The sequence below is a fragment of the Zea mays genome, chromosome 6 (assembly GCF_902167145.1).
Source record: "Zea mays cultivar B73 chromosome 6, Zm-B73-REFERENCE-NAM-5.0, whole genome shotgun sequence".
Taxonomy (NCBI): domain Eukaryota; kingdom Viridiplantae; phylum Streptophyta; class Magnoliopsida; order Poales; family Poaceae; genus Zea; species Zea mays.
In genome coordinates, this window is record NC_050101.1 from 157912758 (window position 1) to 157921038 (window position 8281).

The 8281-nt window shown below is 44.8% G+C and overlaps 1 long non-coding RNA gene across 1 annotated transcript; it reads right to left on the minus strand.

Annotated features, from left to right (window-relative positions):
- Positions 1-381: 381 nt before the first annotated feature.
- Positions 382-710, minus strand: LOC103630358 (uncharacterized). Its single transcript, XR_002263258.1, has 2 exons — positions 578-710; positions 382-469 (listed from the first exon to the last, which is right to left on the minus strand). It is a non-coding gene; the product is annotated as an uncharacterized lncRNA (long non-coding RNA).
- Between the last annotated feature and the right edge of the window lie 7571 nt (positions 711-8281).

Genomic DNA, 8281 nt, shown 5'->3' on the forward strand with positions numbered 1-8281 from the left:
AGCCTCCATACAAAAGAACAATGCAATCTTACATCACTGGGCACATACATAAATTCATATGAACAAAATCTACCAAGCATTTCAAAACACTCACCAGACGATCTGTTGCCTTTTGGCTACACAACACATCTGGATTTGCAGGATCAGGTCCTCTGTGCCCCCTCAGGTATATTTGAACATCACTGGGCACTACACCACTGCTAGCTTACTGTACGTACATTTGACAAACATTATAATCAGAAATGACATCAAGTCATATACAATCAACAAAACTACACCACTGCTAGTTTCCTGTACTTACCATTCGTTTTGCCAAACGAAAGTGATCATCACCTCCATACTTGTGATACGACTCGGTTCCACGGTTGGAACTTTGTCGTATAGACTTTGCCTTGAAATTATCCGAAGCCCAATAACGGCATAAGGCACGCCAAGCAGCATCATTGGCGGCTATCCATGGAATCGAATGCTATGGAAACACAATTCATTTATAAGTAACTGCAACATATACAAGGAACACAGTACATCATATGCAAAAACATCAATTTTTTCCAACATAAGCAAAAACATCGATTACCTGAAGAAAATCTTGCTCAGTCATAGAAAGTCCATATTGTGACGCCTCGCTCTTACTGGTTGCTCGTCGTCCTTCACTACTCAACATAGCTTGATTAATCACCTGGATTCGAACATAGTACATCATATCCGCAACAACATCTGTCGCGTTCTTATGGAACACGGAGTGTGCATGCTCGGTATGAGTATCTCCATCAGGCAACTTATAATATTTCTGAAAAAGAAACATAGTCAAGAATCCATAATATGAATCAATCATTGAGCTGATAACTTCGCAAGAAGATAGATAAACATACACAGAAGTCGTGCCAAACTGCACCTTGCGCATTCCCATGTTGCGCGTTAACCGCAAGGCCGTATTGATCCCATCTTGTGACAGGGACCTCAATACCATTCTCAATCACCAATCCAGGCCATCTCATACGACAGATATTGCCCAACACTTTATTTACTTGCCTTACACGATCTTTGCCGGTGAAACTACTATCCAGCCAAGCCCTAACAACACAAGCACAATTGTCAAATTCAAAAAAAAATATTTATCATCAATGTGTAAGACATAAGAACAAAGCAAATATGCTCTTACCCATCTCCACTCGGGATTATCTCAACCTTGTTAACTGGTTCTTTAGGAGGGGGGACCCAACTAGTCTTCCGCAGCTTCCGGACCCGTGAAGACCCTCCAACTCCCCCGCTTCCAGAACCTCCACCTGAAACACCAGCTTCTCCTTCCCTTGACCCACTAGCTCCCCCAACTCCCGACCCTCCATCATTGGGCCATTCACCCCACCCTGTCTCTTCCTCATCTTCCACTTGTCTCCACTCCTCTATCTCTTCCTCATCTTCAGGCTCATCCTAAACCCGGAAGGCTGCAAAGTATACACTCGTGAAGGCTGCTACCTCTTTATATTTGAATTCTTCAGCTATACACCCTTCAACTCTTCCTTTGTTACCAACCATTGAACTAAGCTTCTTTAATGCCCTTTCAATATGGTACATCCACCTGTATTGCACAGGACCACCAACCTTAGCTTCATATGGAAGGTGGACAAGTAGATGTTGCATTGGATTGAAGAATCCTGGGGGGAATATTTTTTCCAACTTGCATATAAGGACAGGAATTTCTGTCTCCAACTTCTCCATCACATCTTTGTTTATTTCTTTAGCACAAAGTTGCCTATAAAAGTAGCTTAACTCAGCTAAAGCCTGCCAGATACTGACTTTCAAGTACCCTCGGAACATTACAGGGAGGAGCCTTTCCATCATTATATGATAATCATGGCTCTTCAATCCAGTTATTTTATTTGTCTTTAAGTTCACAGCTCTCCTAAACCCGGCCGCATAACCATCTGGGAATTTCAAATTTTTCAACCATTCCATTACTTCTTTCTTCTGTTTAGGTTTTAGACAAAATTGAGCACGTGGCTTTTTTCCATTTTCGTCGAGTTCCTGGGTTGGTCGGTTACAAAGTTTTGCTAAGTCCTTTCTAGCCTTTATATTGTCTTTTGTTTTGTCACCTAGATTCATGCAGGTACTTAGAATGCTTTCACCAACATTATGTTCCTGATGCATGACGTCAATGTTATGCATCAGAATCAATGCCTTAACATAAGGTAGTTCCCATAAACCACATTTATGTGTCCAGTTATGCTCGGTTCCAAAACCTATGTATCCATCACCACTTTCATTCTCTTTCAAATTATTAAGCATAGCCTCAATCTCTATTCCGCTAAGACGCCTGGGCGGTCCCTTTGTCACGATAGTGCCCTTCTTAAAGGTGTTAACCTCGAACCTATACAGGTGTTTTTGGGGCAAGAAGCATCTGTGGCAGTCAAAGTAACAGATCTTCCCTCCAAACTCAAGGCGGAAACAATCTGTATCCTTACCACATATTGGACATGTTAGAGTTCCATGGCAGCTCCATCCAGCAAATAAACTGTATGCCATGAAATCATGAATGGACCACAAATATGCAACTCGAAGTGTGAATTTCTCGTTTTTGTAGCAATCGTATGCTTCGACTCCTTTCCATAACTTTTTGAGATCATCGATCAAGGGTTGCATCATCACATTCAGCCCTTTCCCAGGATGGTCTGGACCAGGAATAATTAGGGAAAGAAACATGTAATCATATTTCATGCACAGATGAGGTGGAAGGTTGTATGGAATAACAAAAACAGGCCAACAAGAATATGATGCTGCGTTCGTATTGAAAGGTGTGAAACCATCTGTCGCCAACCCAATTCGAATATTTCTCGCTTCACTAGCAAATTCTGGATCAAAGTCATCTAGAGCCTTACACCCATCACTGTCAGACGGGTGCGTCATCACATGAGTGTCCCCTCGTTCACGTTCTTTATGTCATCTCATGTGCCTAGCTGTGTTCCTCGAAAGAAACAAACGCTTAACACGAGGCGCAAGAGGCATATAACGAAGTTGCTTTTGGGCTACAGTTGATATGACCATTTCACCATCATCGTTTTTTACCTCTACATATCTCGACTTGCCACACTTTAGACACTTACTATCATTCTCATGATCCTTCCAGAACAACATACACTTATCTGGACAGACATCAATTTTCTGATAGTCCATACCTAGACCTGAGAGCAGTTTCCTGCACTGATACACGTCTTTCGGCATCTTGTGATTTGGTGGAAACACTTCACTGATTAAGTTCAAGAGCTCGTTGTAACAATTGTTCGAGAACACGAACTTCGACTTGATAGCCATAAGTCGAGTCACGAAAGCGAGGACTGAAACTGTTGTGTGTTCGTGCAATGGCTCTTCTGCAGCCTTAAGGAGGTCGAAGAACTTTTTAACCTCTGGAGGAGGCGGCTCCTCATGATTTGGTGGAAACACCAAATCAGGATCCTCCCTTAAATCTTCAAGCATCTCGTCCATTCTATCGTACTCCACGTCGTCAGTGTTGTTGGCTTCCGGCAAATTTTCACGGGGAAAGTCCTCGCCGTGATACACCCATACTTCATAGTTAGGCATGTAGCCATATTTGCAAAGGTGCCCCGACAGAGTTCTCTTGTCTTGACATCTACAAATCCGACACATACTACATGGACAACGCACATCCGTGCCGGTTCTTGATATAGCAAAAGCACGATCAATAAAATCCTCTGTCTTTCTTATCCAATCTGCTGAGGGATCATTCATACGCCAACCTTCATACATCCATCGACGGTCCTCGCCCACCATATTTGATTCTAAAATAGTAGAACACATGATTCATAAATTTTTTCCGGTACTAAACACATATCGATCGTGTCACTACATCTATAGAAAAAGATAGTTCCTAAACCCACCCATGAGTGACCGATAGAGCAATGATTTATGACGAGCAACGAGTCCGAACGAAATTTCAGCAGCATAACCCCGTTGTTCTCCATTTACATGCCCATAAATGGTGCAATAGAGAACAACAGGGTTATGTCACCGAAATCTCGTTCGGACCCGTCATCGTCATAAATCCATAGCTCTATCATCCACTAACAGGCTGTCCAAAAAGGGACAATTTCGGACCAATACGAGTCATATGTGTATATATCATGTGACTCGTGCCTATCCGGAATTTGCAAAAATATTACTAACACACAACAAACAAGAGACTAACATAATTCAATTACATGCACCACCTAGCTTATTAAGTTAATTAACCGTATTAACATAACTTTCTATGGTTTAAAAACAGTTAACTCTCGGAAGTTAGCATATTTAATATAAAAAATATAATATAAATAATCGGAAGTAGTTACCTGAAGCGACGACTGTGACTGGCGGAGCCGGGCCGGGCGAGTAGCGGGCGGGGCGGAACGGAGACGACGGGATGTGGGGCGGCTGAGCACCCGGCGGCGGGGAGGCGGCCGAGCAGACGGGCACGCCGGCGGACGAGCAGGCGCCGGTGGAGCGAGCGGGCGCCGGCCGAGCAGGCGGGCGCGCGGAGAGCAGGCGGGCGCACTGCGAGCGGGCGGCGGTTTAGCGAGCAGGCGGTGGTGGAGGCGCCGGAACGCGCGGAGGGTAGGTCGGGCGAGCGCGGCGGCGCGTTCCGGCGAGCAGGCGGGCGAGCAGGCGGCGGTGGCGCGCGGAGACGGCGTAGCAGGCGGCGGTGGCGCGCGGAGACGGCAGGCGGCGGCGGCGCGTTTCAGCGAGCAGGCGGCGGTGGCGCGCGGGGGCGAGCAGGCGGCGGTGGCGCGCGGAGACGGCGTAGCAGGCGGCGGTGGCGCGGAGACGGCGTAGCAGGCGGCGGTGGCGCGCGGAGACGGCAGGCGGCGGCGGTGGCGCACGCGGGCGAGCAGGCGGCGGTGGCGCGCGGAGACGGCGAGCGGGCGCTGCAAAATGTGAGACGGACAGAGACGGGCGCGCGCCGTTAGCCTAAAATTGCTAACTTCCGAGAGGCACAGTGCAAAACCATCGAAAGTTAAGGCATACCCGGATCGGTCAACGCCTGCATAGGTAACTTCCGAGAGGCGATAGACCAACCGTCGGAAGTTAACTTAACTTCCGACGGCCTCTCGGAAGTTATCTAAACTTCTGAGAGGCGATAGACCAACCGTCGGAAGTTAACTTAACTTCCGAGAGGCACTAGTTGCCGCTCGGAAATTAGTAATTTCCTACGGTTTTGAAAAGAAACCGTAGAAAGTTATTTGCCTCTCGGAAGTTTCTTATTTTGGTGTAGTGGCAATCAGAGTGCCAATTTCCACATTTTCAACTTGATGTTTGCAACCATCCAGAACTAAAGGGTTTATCATCTTTGGCTAATTTAATAAGTGGATTAGTTAAGCTAGGTAAAGATTCTTCTTATCCGATGGTAGATAAATTATTGAGATTACTCTTGACTCTCCCTATGTCAACTGCGACCATAGAGAGAGCCTTTTCAGCTATGAAATTTGTGAAGACACGTCTTCGAAGCAAAATGGGAGATGCCTATTTACGGGATTATCTGGTCGTTTATATTGAAAGGGAATTAGCGGCAATGATTTGTTCTGATGATATTACCAAGGCCTATGATCTAGCTAATACACATAGAGCTAAATTCAAAATAATTGAGATATAATTTTATTTTGTTTGACAAAATAGATGATGTTTTATTATACTGTTTTTGTAATGAAGATTATATATCAATATATGCATTGTGGTTGGTTCCCTTGCTATTTTAATATTGTGTCCTTGCTGGTTTGGTCGCTTGTAGGCTAAGCCTGCCCCCTCAGTCTTCGGATCCTGGCTTCGCCCCTACTGAGCACCATCATTCTAGCTATGCCAACCCATGGCTTTAGTAGCCTGGGGCTCAGTGCGACTCAGCGTGTTGCACCCTGCCAGCGGCCTGTGCACTCAGTCCTAGTCCCGATAGGTTATGAATGCGCCGCTGGCAGGGGGACACGCGGGCCATAAATGCACCATAGTACAAGGGGCTCATAGGCCATGAGTGCTCTGAAGTCTGGGGGTTCGTAGGTTAGGAGTGGAAGGCAGACCGGTCCCTCTGGTGTGGCTCGGCGCTAGGTGCAGTTAATGCGGCCGATCATTTATGACAGGTCGGTCTCGGGCCAGACGCGGGATCCACTCGAGTGGTTTTCCTTCGGCACGCCCGACCCCCTATCTGATTCCGCCACGCTCGACCTCGAGCTCGGTGTTGTGTGGTTTGTCCAGGGACAGGTTCTTCCAGGATAGACGTTACCTATTTTATTCGACTCACCAGCGAGCTCCAATTGGTAGACCTTTTCCCAGTGTGCTCGCTGACCGATAGGCCCCAGAGATCGGGGATCATATCCCCGATAGGACTCCTTCCTCTTCAATCCCAAGCCCGATGGATTATGTGGGTTGATTTTCATGGCCTTATTGCTGGTGATGATCTCATCCATTCCCTTGCTCATTTTTTTGTAGAGAGAGTGTGTGGAACAAATATAGAGTGGGTGTGTGAGAGTGGAGAGAGTAAGTGGGAGGGTGTGGAGTGGTTGGTGGTGAATCATTCCAAAAATGAAGACAACTGTGTTGACAAGTGGGGTCACAAGAGTTGTATGTCCGTGTTCAAACTTGCTCAACTTCAATTTAAACTTCTCCCAACTTATGAGAAACTTGTGGAACATGTGTAAAAATATTTTCTACTATAATAAAACCACCTTTATATTTAGAGATTGAGAAAAATCAATCTATTACTCTTTCACCTAACTTTTACTCTAAAAACACTTAGAGCATGTTCGGTTCCATTGGATTGATTCTAGAGATATCTACTTTTCATACATTGTAGAAGTGCAACCAATCTTTCATGGAATGCAAACCGGGCCTCTCTCATGCATGCAGTATTGTAGATTTTAGACTGGATTAGTTCCATGACTCTAGAGAAGTGATTTGATTCCGGTTGTCGGTAGTTAAGAGGTTTAAAAAATGCAAAAGTGGTCTAACTAAACTCAAATACTAAGAGCATCTCCAAGAGTCTTTCTAAATTTTACTCTCTAAATTATTATTTAGAGAGTCATTTACATAAAAACCATTTTCTATATTTTTGAATCTCCAACAACTTTTCTATATCTTGTTTGCGCTCTAGAGAGCCATTCACGTTTTCTATATTTGGATAGCGAGAAACCCGGAACAGAAGATGTCTATATTTGAATAGTCATTTAAATAAGTCGTTGGAAGGTATTCTTTATAAAAAAAACTCTATTTATATTAATTAGAAAGAATATAGAGGGCCTCTTGGAGTTGTTCTAAATGTATAATACTACAAAATACATCATTAAAACCGAACATAACATACTCTAGATTGAATCTAGGCCCACAACTGAACAAGGCCTTACTGTTCTACCTCTTTCTCGGTGAAATTCAGATGGCCGTGTCGATCATAAGATAACCTTGTTATATTACTCTCTGACGGGTCTTTTGGAAAAGGTGGTTATGAGCTTTCCGGACGATAAACAAACGTCAAATCTGCGTGAGCGTCCTGCTGGTCAGCGTTTCTAAGTTTGGATCCTCTGTAACTGCGTACGTTTGGATCCTCTCTACTTGAATAATGGTACTATATATATATATATGCTTTCAGAATATCTGAATGCAAATTGAATTATTCGTTTTGTATTCGTATTCAAGGACATTCGAATCGAAATCCATATTTGTATGTTTTGGATCCGAGCTGACGCCCGTTATTTCAGGCCTCTTCTCCTCGTTTTCCTTGACCGAGGCGCGCTCCTGGCAACATCTCTGTGTTCATGTACGTCCAGATCACGGTCCATGGGAGCAATGAGATGCCTCCCGTGTCCTCCGTGCATCTATCGCGCATGGCACCGGCGTCGCGCACGCCGACGGCGACGGCACGGCGAATCATCACCATTGCTACTTGCTGAGGAGCCCACGTACGCCATTATCATGCGCTGCCTTCCTCCCTCAATAGTCAACATGGCACTTCCGACGATCAAAAACATTGCTGGCACAATTTATGTTCCTGAAATGTGATACCAATCATGGGAGCAACGACATCCTCGTGGCGCACTTTAGTACCTTTCAGTACTAGTAGTACCACTAGATATTTTTCCCCTTTTTTGATAATATCTTGTATAGAAATATTTTACCCTTGTAATTTCAGTATGTTGCTTGAGGCTAATGCCGGACTATATTTTCTTATACTGGTAAATGAAGAAGTATATTTTCTTGCCGTTCAAGAGTTTACTTTAAGCTATGTTTCGAACACAAAGATCGTTTTACGAAA